We start from the raw sequence: 19,315 nt of genomic DNA on the forward strand, positions 1-19,315 counted from the left end.
TCCATCTCTTTCTTTGTGTCTCTCCCTCTTTCTCCGTCTCTCTCTCAAACCATCTCTCTCTCTCTCTCTCTCTCTCTCTCTCTCTCTCTCTCTCTCTCTCTCTCTCTCTCTCTCTCTCTCTCTCTCTCTCTCTCTCTCTGCCTTCCCCGCCCTCTCTTTCCATCTTTCTTTGTGTCTCTCCCTCTTTCCCCGTCTCTCTCTCATACCATCTTTCTCATACCATCTCTCTCTCTCTCTCTCTCTCTCTCTCTCTCTCTCTCTCCCCTCTCTCTCTCTCCTCTCTCTCTCTCCCTCCCTCCCTCCCTCTTCCTTCCCCGCCCTCTCTTTCCATCTCTTTCTTTGTGTCTCTCCCTCTTTCTCCGTCTCTCTCATACCATCTCTCTCTCTCTCTCTCTCTCTCTCTCTCTCTCTCTCTCTCTCTCTCTCTCTCTCTCTCTCTCTCTTCCTTCCCGCCCTCTCTTTCCATCTTTCTTTGTGTCTCTCCCTCTTTCCCCGTCTCTCTCTCATACCATCTCTCTCTCTCTCTCTCTCTCTCTCTCTCTCTCTCTCTCTCTCTCTCTCTCTCTCTCTCTCTCTCTCTCTCTCTCTCTCTCTCTCTCTCTCTCCCTCCCTCCCTCCCTCTTCCTTTCCCGCCCTCTCTTTCCATCTCTTTCTTTGTGTCTCTCCCTCTTTCTCCGTCTCTCTCTCATACCATCTCTCTCATACCATCTCTCTCTCTCTCTCTCTCTCTCTCTCTCTCTCTCTCTCTCTCTCTCTCTCTCTCTCTCTCTCTCTCTCTCCCCCCCCCACTCCCTCTCTGCCTGCCTGTTTGTCTTTATGTTTTTGTCCCTTCTTTGTCAGTCTGTCGCACTGTCTGTCTGTCTGCGTTTCTGTAAGTAGAACTATTTTAATATAGTGATGTTGTGTTTTTAATATCGTTGACGACAGGTGAGAACTATTGAAATCCAGCGGATAACGTTGGCTTTTACATTAAGCCTAAATAATTTAAATTTGTCTAGAGTTTGCTGCCATGTAAAAGCCTTTTTGACTAGTAGAAAACATTTAATTGGACTATGGTTCTTTCCAGGTAATGCTTCACAGTTGGTGTAACAAAGGCCGTGGTATGTACTATCCCGTCTATGGGATGCTGCGTATAAAAGATCCCTTTAGTCTGTGGGTTTATGTAAAAACAACACAATTTTGAGTACATTAGTGGCACCAATGTTTAAACATACCTAGAAACATCACTGATTAAGAAAACAATGGGTGCCAGTTTTTGCATTAACATTTAGGGCCTCCATTTTGAATTTCAAAATGGTCGCTTTTTTTTTTAACCGATCTGTATGATTTTTGGGTATTCAATATTATTTTAAACATATAATCGAAATGTGGGTACCAAATGCATTATAGCTGAGACAGCTGTTCATTTGAACTCGTTTGCATGGATATCAATATTCGTATGACTGACATTTAACAGCTCAATAACAGATTGCTAAGAACAGCGTGTACCTGCAGAACTGGTCACTATGATGAGGTGGATAGTACAAGGAGCTCAAGCTGCAACAACAAACACACGTGCCAAATAGCTTAACAACACATGTCGCATTCTTTCACATTCCATAGTGCAAGCATGCAAGACATAGAAACAAATGTCTCCAATACCAAAATCAACTACAGCTGAATTTCGGTGCATATTTGAGAGCCCTTTCTCAGTAGGAGTCTCATTGTACATGTATCAGTTTCCGCAGTCAAAAAGCAATAACGCTGCTGAACAATGTAACAACATTTCCAATTCCGTATGCGAAAACATGAGAGAGTATGGTGTTTATGTTCCACCAGGTCTTCTGAAAAACAAGACCATATGAGCATCAATGGATAACATTGACAAGAAAGTTGACACTCCAGATAGGAAACTCAGTTTCCATGGCATGGCCATTGGAGTGTATCAGTCACCAGGCGATGGTGAAACAATAGTTAATCAACTTCAGCTCAGTAGCCATCAGCCTGTATCAGAAACTCTAAGGAATGTCCCACAATCAGTTATCCGGTTACTGCCTTGCGCTATCGAAGGCAGTCCGAAACCACAGACAAGTCCACAGTATGCTACCTACAAGATGACCGTATATGACAAGCTGTACGATGCTTCACAAGTCGATGACCTCGCTTGGATTACTGTTCGTTACTGTAACAGAGACAACTCGACAAACATCAACTTGTCTGGCGTTGACTCTGAAGCTCCAGATTTGTCCGATTCAAGTACATCACAGCCTGGTGAATCAGCAGAAACCACTGAAGAACCCGAAGGATTGGGAGCCAATCAGAGCACTGAAAAGCAACAAGTGCATTTGTGGTCAGCTTATAATTCGCTCGTACCCCCCCCCCCCCCCCCCCCCCGATGATCAGGAGCTTTACAAGCAATCGACAAGACGTTCAGTCTGCCTATCATCAATGCTGCTGCTACTGAATGGCCCACATTAGTTACTGCCTTGGATCAGCTGACTAGACTGAATGCAGTTGTGGCTGGAGCAAAAAGTACTCTCGTTGTGACTTTAGATATGGACTTATACAAGAGAGTTGTGAAACTCGAGTATCTACATCCTGAGTTCAAGAACAAGTGGGTGTTCAGCCCAGGAGGATTCCACACAGTGATCTGTACACTTAGGTGCACTTGACGACACATGGCAAGAAGCAGATCTGTACAGTAGCGTGACTGTATCACAGATTTTAAATGGCAATCATTATAAAAGAGCGACCGAAGCGCACCAGTTAACTCTTCAAGCACTATTCGATCTCTAGTTGGAGAAATTTCTTGAGGACCACCCCACTGTACGTGATGCCTTGGTGACTGAAGCATGCAGGGATAAGACAGGTGTTGCAGAAGCACACCAGGCGTTCTTAATGGATATAGAATCCTTGAATCTTAAGAAACAGCTACGAGAGTTTGACGTAGTCGTAAGACAGACCCAATGTGTCAATGGCACTGGTGATGACACTGTTACAGTTCCAGAGGGCTATACAGGAAGGTAACTGGCACCTCTACTTGACATCGCTTGAGCATCTTTGGAAATATTTCTTTGCATATGTCAGTCTAGATTATGCTAAACATTCCAGAGTTCATCGCACGCACTCATGCCATAAAACGTCTGATCTAGAACTATGGCAATGGTGAGTTTGCAGTGAATACCAGCAACTGTATTCCATTCACACGAATTGGTATTGATCAGGCGATGGAACACCTAAACAAATCAACGAAAGGCCAAGAAGGAATCTCTGGAATAACATCATATCCAGCAATGCTCTTGAAGTTTTGTCTCACTGCTCCGGAGCTGGCACGACTTGCTGATAAGTCGGAACGACTTGTAGCTACTACTAGCACAACTGCCCCACCACAGCATCATGAACTCTCTCAACATAGTAACCTAGCAACAGAGGAGACTGGCACGGAAGCTTACAAAACGTTTGTAGAGGAACGCATCATCGGGAGTTGCAATTTGTGGGACAAGATAGCCTAAGTCAAGCAGAAGACATGGATGTCTGCAGCAAAATACATTACATTGAACACAGGGTCTGAGGTGTTGACCTTGAAGGCAACCACATCACTCTTTGCCGGACAGCTTGTTATTTACCCGGTCATCTCCAGAGAGTGTCGATCTGGAAGAAGTGATTTGGATGCATGAGGTTGCCTACACCAACAAAGTTCTCATGGCACCGGATGGATCTATTCATCTCACTACGGACAAGAGCACAATGATAAAGCTTCTGGAAGATTTGGTGGCCAATGACTCAGCTCAAACTTCTGTACAGCCTACCGACTTTGAAGAGGGATCGGAGATGTGTCTTGTGGTAGATGGAATGGGAGTAGTACAGGTGTTGATGGCAGTCAAGAATTTGAAGACTTGCAAAGAGCTTGCAACGTCCTTCGTCACACTCATCGACTCAAAGGCTCAATGATATTGTCAAGTGCGAGTTATATTTGATAACTACACCAAGAAAGCATAAATGAAAGAACAGACTAGAGAGTGGCGGAAAGGCAAAATGAAGATAACTAAATCCTACATCGTTCAAGACTCAACGGGCATCAAAAACAAACAGATGTTTCTCGCCAGCAGCAGCACAAAGGATTCGCTAACTCTCTACCTTTCCCATCAGCTCATCCGCTACAGTACCGTCAAGGTTATGACTGCAACGCGGCAGGAGGTCATGACGAATTATGAATGTGAAACAATGACAGCACACAGGAAGAGGCGGACACTCTTATGATTTATCATGCTGTAGAAGTTGCGAGCAACGGGATGAATGTCCACATATATTCACAAGACACTGATGTATTGCTTTTGGCTCTACAAAGAACACCACTACTTGGCAACCATTCTGCGCTAATCATGGGAACAAGCGAAAGACGACGCATAATCATCCTACAGCCTATATATGACAAGCTTAGCCCGGAGAAATCAGCAGCTTTGATAAACTGGCATGCTCTCACAGGACATATGCAAGAAAAGGAGAAAAAAGGATTCTTTGCAACTTTCCTGAAGGCAAGCCCCGCCATTCTGATAACACTAGCTGGTCTTGGCGAAGGAGATGAACCGTCCGAAGAAGTTATACGTGGATGTGAAGAGTTTCTTTTCTCTCTTTTCCGTCCAGGTGGAGTCCACATTGGGAAGCAAAGATACTCAGATGATTTCTCCCCCATGGTTTGTTCAAGCAGCTCAATGATGAACAAGGAGTTGACAAACTGCCACCGACTCAGGGAGCATGGATTGAACATATATGCCGTACCCATGTCCAGGCTAATATCTGGCGCCAGGGGATATTGAACCAAACTGGTCTTGATCCTCTGACCTTGGGGTGGCGACACCTAGACAAAAAGCTACTGACGGTTCTTTCTCAGGTTGCACCAGCTCCGATTTCAGTGCTGCAGCTCGTCAGGTGTAACTGTGAGAAATCAAAGTGTTCGAGAAGATGCTCATGCAGAGGAATCAATGTGGTCTGTACCGAACTTTGCAGATGTGGTGGGGAAGGCGACAGATGTACGACAATTACACCACCAATGATTGGCGAAGATCTAGAAGATGACTGAAGCAATGACAATTAGTAGCGTTTAATCAGTAACGTTGACACTCCTGATTCAAACATGTAGCATTGTCATACCTTTTAAAAAACACTTATCCAAATTTTATATTGAATTACATCTACATTATTTTTAGTAAATGTTTTCCAATCATAAATACGTTTTTTATTATTGGCATCCTCATATGCCAAAACATATGGTTAGACACCAAAAACATCTTCCTATGTCCATTGGTTCAAAAGTATGGCATTTTACGTTAAAAAAAGCTTGCAATCAGGTGACTATCTTGGATTTTTGTTAATTTAAAGTATTTATAGTGCTCTTATTTTGTTTCCAATGAATGGTTGACTCCTTTATATGAGTTTAGATAAAATGTAACAAATATTGGATGCCATTTGAATGAATAGTTATGGTTAATTGGCAATTATTTAAAAAAGAGAAGATTTTTGGTGATGGCCATTTTGAAATTCAAAATGGATTCACTAGATGTTTATGGAAAACTAGCACCTTTTTTCTAAATCAGTGAAGTTTCTAGATGTGTTTAGATATGAGTGCCAAGAATCTACCAGAAAAAAAAAGACAAATCTGGAAAATATTACGTAAGCCTATAGACTGCTTGTTGCGAAAGAGTAGCCCAGCGTAGAGGCAACGGGTTTTATCTCTCGTTATTTGTGTTATCCTTTGACCAACGCCACATAACCGTAATTAAAACATTCCTTCCTTCATTCTTTAAATGGTAGAAACAAAAATAAGTGCAAAACGAATGTTATTTAATTCATTTTATATCGGTCTTATTGTGGGCTATTCGACCATAAAACCATAACTGTAGCTGGGTTTTTGGCATGGTAGGGTTGGGGTTAGAGATGCCATTAGTTGAGTTACAGAATGCAATATGGCAGAGATTGGGTGGGAAGGTGTTTTCAAAACAGTGTCTAACTCTTATTCACGTATATTTTTCAAAACGGTGCTTCGGTGTTAATTATAATAAATGTTCGTTCATCGTCATCATCATCATCATCATTATCATCTTCATCATCATCGTCGTCATCAATATCGTCATCACCTTCAACATCACCATCGTCGTCATCGTTGTCATCATTATCGTCATCATCATCATCGTCGTCATCATTATAGTCACAATCGTCATTTGCAGTGTTTTTGTAAATTTATGGTCTAGATTGCTACGAAAGACAACTCTTGCAAGTATATTCCAATTCTATGCCACTTAATTACTATAGTACCGTGTATTGTTTGATGCAACCAGGCATCAAGTCAATGAGTTATAGAGTATAATTATACACAGTATTATTTATTTATTTATTTATTTTGTTTATTTATTTTTTGTTGTTGTTATCTTACAAATTAACAAACGTGTCGGCATATCGGTATGGAGTATTCGATTCAAATGAAAATTCCGGTAAACAATAGGCCTAACACCAATAACAACATCAACTAAAACTATGTTAAATTAAATGATTTGCTTGTAATTGTTTCAAAGTAAAAGTTGATAAATAATTTTGTCGAGGAGCAGCCTTTACGCATCGTTGACACTGCACCTGTAACGTCTGCTTCGAACAGACAGCTCAGGTAGCTGATGTGTCCAGGATAGCGTACCTTAATCTTAACTGGATATAAGCTCGAAAATCGAGTTAGGAGATGAAATGAGTATACTAAAATTCCTAGCTTCCTTTCCTATTTAACACGAACATTAAATTTTTTATTGTTGCTGTTTAAATTGTATTATCTCGCCTTCATGAAAAATTCTTTAATCTCATTGGTTGTTTGCCGTTGGACAAATCCCTTATCCCCCTGTGGGCGGAGCCAAATTCTCTTATTTCAAACAGTTTCCAGCCGCCCCAGTTAATGCTAAGGCAATAATTAGATTATAAATAACATTGATAATCAATCAAGTATACATAATTAGTTTTATTTTTACTATAAAATACACTATTTCAATACTTTTAAAAGCTGCAATGTTGAACTCGGCCACCTAATTACGGTCGTGGTGTTATTGTATTAATGCGCGATTAGCAACAGTTGTTTTTTGTTTTTTATTTTTAATATTTTTATTTTTTTACTACATACATTTCTGATGCTTCTACAACTTATATTATCTTCTTTTAAAAAAAAGTTATTGCCCCCAGAACATAGGCAGTGAACAAGTTGGGGAGCCGTGGTCACTGCCTTACAAAGTACATATTTAAACAATAGTATCTAAACAAAATATGCTATTTAAATATGTTAATGCTTTCTATGATATTTATAAGACGGAAAGAGAGAGAGAGAGAGAGAGAGAGAGAGAGAGAGAGAGAGAGAGAGAGAGAGAGAGAGAGAGAGAGAGAGAGATAGAGAGAGATAGAGAGGGGGGGAGGGAGGATGCAACAGCAGTAGATAAGTATAAAGAAGTTGTGGGGATATTGAGAGAGTATTAGAGAACGACATTTTAATTAGTACTCTATTTCCAAGTGAACTTTCAAAGCATTATTTTTAATTAAGACATTCTTTCAAAGAGTGTTTTTTAGGGTGTCCATTGCTTATGAAATGCTTCATAGTTTCAATTTTTGTAATAAATATATTTTTCTATTTCAAAATTATTTTGTAGAATATTTTTCGCGGCATTCTTTTTTGTATTTTCATACTGTAAATATAATATTTTATGTTGATAGTCAGCCAATTTACAAAATTACCTTTTTCGTTGTTAATCATGCCTAACATAACTATGTCTCTGCTTAGAGTAATATTAATTCCAGTTTCATTTCTTATCTATTCTTCTATTGCTTCCCACAGAGAATGTACTAAACTACATTCAAATAAAAGGTGTTGTATGGTTTCAGGTGATTTGTTGCAAAAACTACAGGCATTGGAATCAATATAATTAATCATATTTTGAAATTTGTTAGTTGTAAAAATTCTGTGTATGATTTTATACTGAAACCAAGATAACGTTGTGCTTTTAACAGATCTAAAGGGTAGAATGTAATATTTTTCCCAATCATATATATCATAGATATATCCTTCCTTGGAATATTTTATTTGTGATTTTGGAATAGTGGTTTGAGCGTTCAGTAAATCATATATATGTTTGCAACCTTTCTGATCTTTGAACAAAACCTTTAAGTTATATGGAAGAACAGGATTTTGTAATGCTATAAAAACGTCATCATTTAAATTATCTAGGTTGTAAATGAATGATTTCATAGCACTGACCAATGAAGCATATTCCAGAAAATTGGTAATTATGTCATATTTATCTATGAACTGTTCATATGTTAGAAAGTCTCCTTGTTCATTCAACAAATCGTTAATAAAGATAATACCTTTTGAAATATATCGTTTTAGTATAAATGGCTTTTTATCTATACATATTTTACTGTTAAACCAGATATTGATCTGGAGAATATCATCTACGTTAATTGGAATTTGTTTTTTTTATATCCTTAACCAACTAACCAATGTGTCTCTCCAAAATGTATTTTTTATTGAACTTTTTTTACAGTATAGAAAATGGTCGCCATATATAATTAAATCACGTGTTGATATATTTGTAGAAGCTTCGAACAAAATGGTCCATTTTGGGTTATTTAAAAATATCCGTCGGATCCACGAACTTTTCAAAGCGGTAGGCCTAATAAAATTATTTATGTTTATCATTTTGATGCCACCATTTTTATAGTCTTGCGTTATTAAGTTTCTTTTAAGTTGTTCACGGCCGCTATTCCAAATAAATTGGAAAAATAATGTATTTATATGTTTTAGCAAACGTTCACTTGGATTTGGTAATGTTTTCAGTAGGTATGTTAGTTTAGGAACTATTAACGTTTTCAGGACTGTAATTCTTCCTAAAACAGTAAGTTTTCTGATAGACCATAGCTTCATTAATTTTTGTATTACGATAATCTTGGGATTATAATTTAAATCAATAATTTCTTCTAGATTAATGGAAAAGTTAATACCGAGAAGGTTAAACTGTGTACTGCCCCATTCTAGTTTCCATCGAGTGTGATGGTAAACTTCTTTGAAAATTTCTTACTACCTATCCAAATAGCTTTTGATTTGGTGTAGTTAACCTTTAGGCCAGATATTTGTGCATAATAATCTAGGATAGATAGAACACCCTGCAGGGACTCAGGAGAGCCGTCTAAAATAAAACTTGTGCCGTCTGCATACTGCGATATTAAATATTTTTCACCATCTATAGTGATACCTTTTATATTATTGGATTTTTTTTTACTATGATAGCGAGGATTTCAGCACATAAAATAAATATATAAGGAGACAAAGGATCGCCTTGTCTACAGCCCCTTTCTAGTTTAAATGGCTCTGAAAGAAATCCACTCTGAATTACTCTCGATACCGAGTTACTATATAGTGTTTTAATCCAGGCTTTCATTGATGTTTTGAAGTTAAAAATGTTTAAGGCTTTATTGATAAATGACCAAGATATTGAATCAAAAGCTTTTTCGAAATCGATTAATAATAGTAAACCAGGGATATCTTGTTCTTCGGTATAATGCATAATATCGTAAATTAATCTAATGTTTTCACCAATGTACCTTCCTTTAATAAAGCCTGTTTGGTCTGAGTCTATTATTTTATCAAGAACCTTTTTTATTCGATTTGCAATACAACTTGAAGCCAGTTTATATGTACAGTTTAGGAGAGTTATTGGTCGCCAGTTTTTTTTACAAATTCTTTAGGTTTGTTTGGTTTCGGGATACATGTTGTGATTCCTAATTTTTTAACATTAGACATTTCTTTCTTAGCATAACTGTAATTGATAGATTGAACAATAAAATGACCAAGATCTATCCAGAAAATTTTGAAAAATTCGGCAGTAAACCCATCCGAACCAGGACTTATCATTTTTTATATTTTAAAGACACGTTAATACTTCCGAGTGTATTATTTCCCCCTGTAATGTTTCTGCATCTTCGGTTGTCAGGATATTAAAATTATAATTTGCAAGTGTTTCCATAATATCATTATCATTTTGTTCAGGTGGAGATGAGCAGAGGTTTTGGTAAAAAGCTTTAGTTTCGTTTAGGATTTCTTCCTGACCTTTAACTATTGTTCCATTTTCTAGTTTTATTTTTGAAATTAGTTTACTAAAGTAGTTTCTGGATTCTAAATTACAAAATTATTTTGTTGGTTTTTCGCCCTCTTCGATCCATTTTGTTCTTCACCTTATATAATGTCCTTTAAGTTTTTGTTTTCTTAGCTATTGTAATTCAAACTTTTTAGATTCAATCTGTTGTAAATCAATCATCTTTTCATCTTCTAATAATTTAATTTCATCACATAATTTTGTTTCCAGTTCATCACGATTTTTTTTCTTAAAAACTGAAAATGATATAGTTTTGCCTCTTATTTCCATCAAATTGTATTATCTTAATTATTATATTTTAAGGAATCATAAATTAAACCGCTGCTATCAAATAGAACTAGAAATGACATGGGCGGATAAGGGGTGCAGGGATATTCCTTTTATTTAGACAAACACTGTATATACGCTCCTTTTTATGCATTTTACCAAAATACGAAGTCATCTTGAGAAGTTGTTAATGTAGCATAATATTATGGCGTACTGAACATTTTGTAACACCCATCCCGCCCACACACACCCAACGGCACACACCTTTCATGGGCGTACATAGGGGGGGGGGGGGGGGGTCGATGGGTTCGACCGAACCCCCCCCTGAAATCGCTTTTTTTATAATTTAATATATCTGACATTGATATCTGACATTATTATATTTACTCAACACAGAAATATATGCCCAATATATCTGCAATCTATTTTGGAACCCCCCTTTTCAAAACTCAACATAGAAATATATGCCCAATATCTCTGCAATTTTTTTTGGAACCCCCCTTTTCAAAATCCTATGTACGCCCATACCTTTACAAATTCCTCCGTTCGCCCCTGAATCATTACGCTAAATGTAAACAACACACGAGTAACTGCACTTGTCAAGTGACATCTGTAAACTCGTCGTTTTAACCTGCGGTGTACGCCATTTCTTCTATGTTGTAAGATGTTGCGATTTCAAACATCAAGGTGCTAATGACCTCTCAGCTAGGTGTACATAGAACTTTGTAATGCAGACGTGACATGAATTTTGTGTAGACTTTTTTTTATACCTGTAGTTACAGATATTAACATCTTCGTCCATTGCCCATATTTAGAGGAGGGACGTAGTCCAATGGAAAGCGCTCGCCTTATGCGAGGGTCGGTCTATGATCGGTCCCCGTCGGCTATTTCTCGTTCCAGCCAGTGCAACACGACTGGGGAATGCCGTGGTATGTGCTATGCTGTCTGTGTGATAGGGCATAATATATAAAATATCCCTGGCTACTAATGGAAAAAATGTCACGGGTTTCCTTAGCGCATGTGTCAAAATTACCAAATGGTTAACATCCAATAGCCGATGATTAATAAATCAATATGCTTAGACCGGCCTCGGTGGTGTCGTGGTTAGGCCATCTGTCTACAGGCTGGTAGGTACTGGGTTCGGATCCCAGTCGAGGCATGGGATTTTTAATCCAGATACCGACTCCAAACCCTGAGTGAGTGCTCCGCAAGGCTCAATGGGTAAGTGTAAACCACTTGCACCGACCAGTGATCCATAACTGGTTCAACAAAGGCCATGGTTTGTGCTATCCTGCCTTTGGGAAGCGCAAATAAAAGATCCCTTGCTGCTAATCGGAAAGAGTAGCCCATGTAGTGGCGACAGCGGGTTTCCTCTCCAAATCTGTGTGGTCCTTAACCATATGTCTGACGCCATATAACCGTAAATAAAATGTGTTGAATGCGTCGTTAAATAAAACATTTCTTCTTTTTTTTCAATGTGCTTAGTGGTGTCGGTAAATAAAACATACTTTATACTATACTGTATATTTTCTATATTGACACATCATCAAATACTTTAACTTTAATTGCCGCTGTGTGTTAGTCCTGTCAGTACTCTACAACTGGCGTAACAAGGGTCGTTGTATGTGCTATCCTGTCTGAGGGATAATGCATACAAAATACACCTAGCTTACTGCTAATAGACAAGAGCTAACCTAGCCATGGAGTGGCGACAGGGGTTTTCCCAATTCATTTTCTGTGTGGTCCTTAACTGTATGACCGACGCTATATAACCGTCAAAAAGTGTTTGGTGCGTCGTTAAATACAAGTTTATTGTACGTTAACACATATGTACTTAAAAAACACACAGTGTGCGTAGGCCTCTGTGATAGTTAAATATAGACGGAGCAAAGTTTGTTTGAAACACCAACTATAGCAGCTACATAAATAAAGAAGAAAAGGTTTGAGGGAACTAAAAGGCAAAAGTGATAATACACGAAGAGTGTGTACCCACCCTCACACGTTATGTTAAACAAACTGGAGGATTAACTTAATTATTTATCTAAGTAAATCACAGGAAACTTATCTAGTTTGTTTTTTTACTACTGATCGCAACTGCAACGCTTCCAACCTAAAGGGTCATATTTAACTTTTTATTTTGTCATTAAGGAAGAAAAGGATGCAGCTCAGTGATAGAACTTCCAACTCAGGAAATATAAATTCCTCTGCTAAAACTATAACCCACCCTCCTCTTCCCCCCAAAAAACCCAAAACAAAACAACAACAAAAACGCACAAAACCCCCCCACGACAGATATATGTATGCTTCTCTCATCGGCTACTTAGCTCATGATTCCATTATATTTTAATTCCATAATTTTATTTGTTTTGTTTAACAACACCACTAGAGCACATTGATATATTAATCATCGGCTATTGGATGTCAAACATTTGGTAATTCTGACTCGTTGTCAATAGAGGAAACCCGCTACATTTTCTTTATGCACCAAGGGATCTTTTATATGCACTTTACCACAGACAGGAAATCACATACACGGCCTTTGACCAGTTGTGGTGCAGTGGGTAGAAAGAGAAAACCCAATCAGTTGAACGGATCCACTGAGGTGGTTCGATCCTGCGACGTAAGCACCTCAAGCGAACGCTCAACCGACTGAGCTAAATCCCGCCGCTTAATTCCATAATGTTCTAATTTGCATCTCAGAAGTCCTAATTTTTCACACACTATCCCAAACCCTCCCCTCACCCCGCGCTGTTTTCTTTCCAGCAGGCCATATTTTGTTTTAGCAAGATATATATTTTTTAACCTGCCATTAAAATAATAATAATAATAACAACAACAACAGGCCATATTTTACATTATATTTCGAGCCCTGGATATCAGTAAAAACAATTATTCCTTTAAAATTATTTTGGAAGTCCTGTTCCACAAATAGAAAGCAAAAGCGATGTAAAAAGATAATAATAATGGCCACAAAGGGTGGAGATAATGTCTATTAGGCAGAGTTACAAAATACACTCCATAGTAGTTCTGATGTGTTAGACCTATTTAATAATTCACCAATGATAGACTATATATACCCTGTCAAAAAAAAGAAACGCATAGGTGATAAGGAAAGAAGAAGAGTGTTTGATTTTACAAAATATTGTGTTTTTTTGTACAATGTTGCTGAATGACCATGTTTGTTAATGTTCCTGGAATGGGACAGCATGCCCAAATGCACCCTAAAACAAAGTTATCGCACGTTGCGACACGTTGTGCGACAATTGCAGGAAATCGGCGTGAAATGGTGAGATTTTGGCGAATGCACGTGATTAGGGTAGTGATGGGTATATAAAGCTGCAATGCTCGCAATGATGCCGAAGGAACTGCTACCAATTCGAACTCTACTCGATGCTTTCCGACCTAGAGGCCAAAGGTGAACAGGCAAAGAGGGGTGCCACTTAACACTAATCAGCTATCATAGGGACTACTCAAAAACCATCCACTTGTACGCCCCTTCACAAAGAGCTGCAACCAATATTGAACTCGGACCCGATACTCTCTCGTGAAAAGGGACAGACGGTGGGTCGGTAGCAAGTACACGCAAATAGAGTCATGCAGCCAACCAGGATAGGCCCACTAATCACCATCTTTTTTTTTGCAGCTCGCTCATTTGTACAGTCCAGTGAACCTCGACCCAGGATTACCACTTGTATATATTGCACTATGTATGCACTCGCACCATGCACTTTATTATTAATGAACAAATCTAGCAGACCGCGGTAAGTCACTAGAGCACAGAAGAACAGCTAAATACCAGAGAACCAAAGATTAACCAAGTAAGAAATTAACCATTATATTTTGATGACATGTATACAATTGCTGATATAATCTGGGGGGTATAGTGTGTGTTAACAATTATAGTGCATGCATGTGCATTGACTTAGCATGTATGTACACTTATTTCCATAAAATGTTTGGGGGGGGGGGGGGGCGGCGGCGGGAATAAAAAATTACCTCCTACATTAGGGTTATGTGTGTCGCTCATAGGATAGCTCATTAATAATAAAGTTAACCATGCAGGCGCTAGGCTTTTTAACCAATACATACACTATAAGGGCTTGCCCTTTAAATTAGATACCTAGATTAGTCTAATCCCCCCCCCCCCCCGCCATTGCGTTAAATGCTACACAAAGACGGAGGGGGAGGGGTCCATTGGAATCATTAGAGTAGGGACGTAAGACAATAAGTACAACCTTAACACCAAACTAGGACTACATACAGACTACACGCTCACCGCAACAGTACACAGGATGCATTGACTAATGATAACAATGCGTCCGCCCCCCATTTAATGGCCCAGCACGTGCTATAATAAGGAACCGGACAAAAGAATACCGGTTCCGGGTACACAATTGCAATGCACCCGGGGGAGGCCGAACAAACGAATATCAGCCTCCCCCACCCAATCCCCAAATACTTGCTGCTGGAAACTTGTACTTGGTGTCACCAAGGAGGAAGCGGAGGACCATGCCAACATCAGCACGTCGACCACCCCGGAACAAAACGCCTTGCCTACCAGTGTCTACACAATTGCACGAGTCTCCTCTGGGTTGTCATGCCACGACCAGAAGAGGTCAGGTCCTTATAAGGACCCTACGGACAACCTAGGGAGACAACCAGCATCACGAAGGTCTATAATTAACGAGCTACTCTCGACCCACTAACGAGCTATTCTCGATTCAAAACCTATACTAGCTCGCACATTTACCTTTCGACCGACCGTTCAAAATTGCGCCAAATTTCCTCAACAAAAATGCGCACCTTTTCTCTTTGGCATTAACAGCTCCATTCAAATTCCATAGCACCACCACCACCCCTCCCGCCTGCTACCGATTCAATCGGGCTGCTGGTGCTCCCTTGCACCTGCCAGTGTAGGCGGTCCCTCCTCCCCCCCACACCTTTCCTGTCATTTCCATTTCGACGTAGACGAGTTACAAGATGCCAAGACTAAGCCCGCCAAATCGAAACATTGCAATAGGCCGCCTCCAGTTAGGTGAATCGCAGTCAGCAGTCGCACGCCACATGAACGTCCATCAGAGCACCATTTCATGTCTCTGGGACGGGTACCAGCAGTTTCAATTAGCTAAAGATCGGCCCAGAAGTGGAAGACCTCGCATAACAACTGCAGCACAATATCGCTACATCAGGGTTCTGCACTTGCGTCACCGAACTGCCACAGCAACAAACACTGCTGGACGCATACCTGGTTGGAGAAGGGTGTCTGCACAAAACCATTCGGAACCGACTTCGAGAAGCTGACTTACGGGCTAGGAGACCATATGTTGGCCCCGTCCTGCGACGTCAACATCGACATTTACGTGTTCCCTGGTGCACGAATGTACAGGGGTGAAACTTGGGAAACTGGCGGCGAGTATGGTTCAGCGCAATCTGATTAAAATTAGCTCTTCTGGATCTACCAGTAGATCTAACAGCATTGTGTGGACCCATGTCCAGGTGACCTTTCATCTGTAAATAACAATTTAAATATCGACCAGTTACACTTTGCCTTTTATAGCGTTATTCGGGAGCATACAAATTCTAAAAATATCGGGCGAGACTATCAATGCAATAGACGAACTTGTTGGTCAATATCAACATTGAAAAAAGTGCAGTAATAAACTCTGGATTGTATACTAGTATAAACAGATTTTATGGCTATACCATCACATTTTTTAATTTTTTTTTCATCTTGTTAATTTTATATAAGATTTTATATTGCAATTAGTTTCCGGCATACTTCGTAATTCACCCGAATCATTTCGTATACCCTCGGCATAATCCCGAATGTTTTCAAATTCTTTTCAAATCACTGGCATGATTTTGCAAGTAAGGTTTTGAATAGTCGAATAAAAGGTCAACAGAACATGAGCTCCAACGGGCTGCTGTTAGATCCACATGTAATAGTGGAGCTAATTTTAATTAGATTGGGTTCAGCTATGAGTCACGTTTCCTTCTACAGCGACGTGATGGACGACAACGTTTTTACAGTTGTCGCAACGAACGTTTTGCCAACAGCTGCGTCACCCAAGTTGACGGATTCAATGGAGGGAGTGTCATGATGTGTTCGTACAAGGCAACCTGACAGCTGAACATTGTCACATACTCATGTCAAAGTTTACTGTGATACGATCATAAATAACGAAATTATGCCACTTTGTATTAAAGAGATAATTCCGTGAATATTTCGTCTATGCGTTTCTTTTTTTGACAGAGTATATATATATATATATATATATATATATATATATATATATATATATATATATATATATATATATATATATATATATATATACACATACACACACACACTAAATAGGCTACATGTTCAGTTCAAACTGTTAGTTACATAACGAACTCAATGATTCACTATCTGCAAAGTTTAACATTTGACGGTATAAAATTGTGAAAACACAGTCTTAAATTAAAAAAAAGATGTTTATTATTAAAGCTCAATTAAACAAAACAAAAAAATTAAAAAATATAATTCCCAAAGTAAATTACAAAGAAGCTTACATGTAACAAATAGTATATAATTAGAAGTTTCAAATATGACATACATGAATATTAATGAAGTGACGTAATAACAAAACAGGCAAGTAAAGGCGCAACATGTTTGTTTTCATATAGCTTTTGTCCATCAGTCCTTTACTTTCAGTCTTTGATCAGTATTCACAAAGATGTCATTGTGGGTAACCACACTAATACACTTCCAGGAATTACCAGTTTGCAATTCATTATTTATGTTTATAACCATGTGGGCTAAATTATCAGGACAATAGATATCTTTTTTCAATAATTGCATAGTTATTATTCGTTACAGTTTTGCCAAATTCAGAGTTTGGGCATACCCCGATGAACCTAAAAGAAACAACGAACAAGCCTTAAATGTGCCCACTAGATGATCCACAAACTCGATTGATGTTTCCCTACTAAGTTGTTACTATTGGATGACTTCAAACGCGATTTCCTAGCATATCGAGAACAAACGAACAATGACGTAGACGATAGTTTCTCATAGCTGTTTTATTAATAATGTTTTTATATAGTAAAATAAAATTAAGTTTTGTGGTTGTCAAATTGGGGAGAGGGGTCTATGCCCATTCCCCCACCGGTTTATATGGAACCGTCCTACACAACGTAACACATTTTCACTCTGGAATGTTACTTGAAATAAATATAAACTGAAAATGTCCATCGATTATCAAGTATCTTGACTCGTGTGCGGGGTGTCCCCCCCCCCCCACCCGCTGCTCTTAGCGAATTTGTTTTCTAATTTATTATCTGGGGGAACATGACTCGACCCCATATAATCTTCACTCTCCACAATCTAGACTTCTCCCCCTGTATATATTCTTGCACACGCGTCTGATATCGCAAAACGGAATATTAATGTGAATGCAAAGTGTTTTTAACACGGTATGTGAAATATGATGTTGACTAGACATACCCATAGGCCTATACTTTATTTCTCGGTGTTTAACTCCGATTGTAGCTTTGTTTCGCATCTGCCATTAGATCATAAAAAGAAAAACGAAAAAAAGAAAATCCAATAAGAAAAAAAAAAACCCCAACAAAACAAAACATAGAAAGAACAAAACAAATAAAACCAACAACTCCAATCCCCCCAAAATTATTTTAAAAAATAGAAGAGTAAAAAATAAAATAATTTCAATAATAAGCACCTACAAGTAGATACACACAAGTAAAATGAAACATAACTTATACTATCATTATTTCATTCACGAATACATTTCACGAATACATCGCTATAAACAAATTTCTGCATTGTTCGGAGCTTCTGACTAGTTTACATGAATGATGGATATAAAACCACTCGCGTAGGAAGCGGGGGAAGGGGGCACTTTTCAGATATTTTGCTTTATATTTGCTTTATAATAGTGTAAACGTGTGTAAATATAAAAGTGTGCCTCCCACGTTTTGGCAAATTCCTACGCTACTGAATACATATTTCCGATGTCAAGGACCGGTTCTTTTGAATAATAGAAATTGTAATTAATTTAATAAAAATTAAAGTTCATTTCTTAATTTCCAGCAATTAGCTTCTAACCCTAAACGTATGTAGGAACACTATGCAATGGTAGTCCCACTAGCAAAAAGTCAACATTCATCTATAGACTTGTATGCCTGTGTTAAACTAGTCTGGGAGTGGCAGTCCTCTTTAAGCATGAAGAATGTATTGCCTAGTAAAACATCTTATCGGAAGTGGCTGTTCTCCCCTAGACGAGGCACTAGATAGAAATTCATGGAATCAACCACTATTTGCCAAATACCTATTCGACTCTGCATTGAACGGTGATACGGTTTTGACCATGCATAACGGTTTTGTCTTTCCGATTAGTTGGTATAACCATAACTAGTGTCATTGCGTGTTCAGATGACCTTTCATTCAGCCAATAAAAGAATCATCAAACAAGATTTAAAACAGGGAGTAACTGTTGGTGACAAGAGGTCACGTGGATATGAAATGGTGTTGGTCCATGTTGGATCTCTAAAGGACGATTAGGTCAGTAGGTAAGATCTACATAAAGACGTCTCGAGCAGGTCTCAAAGTGGAACACATTTGGCTTTAGTCACTTTTCAGATTTGTAGAGAATTTCCTTGAAAATTATTCAAATATGGTTAATTTAAGGGATATTTTATTAGCCAAAGACTAAATGTTGTAGCCACTTTGTATAAAAATTTGCAATTGGTTAATTTGACAATTTACAGGTTGAGCCCTGTGCAGTACTTTGTTTTGTTTCCCTGGTAAAGTAAGTTGTCTTTTGTCATAACTTTGCATGTCTCCCTTAAACCTTGTATCACAGATACGATTATGGATATGATAATAT

The sequence above is a fragment of the Gigantopelta aegis genome, chromosome 9 (genome assembly GCF_016097555.1).
Source record: "Gigantopelta aegis isolate Gae_Host chromosome 9, Gae_host_genome, whole genome shotgun sequence".
Classification (NCBI taxonomy): domain Eukaryota; kingdom Metazoa; phylum Mollusca; class Gastropoda; order Neomphalida; family Peltospiridae; genus Gigantopelta; species Gigantopelta aegis.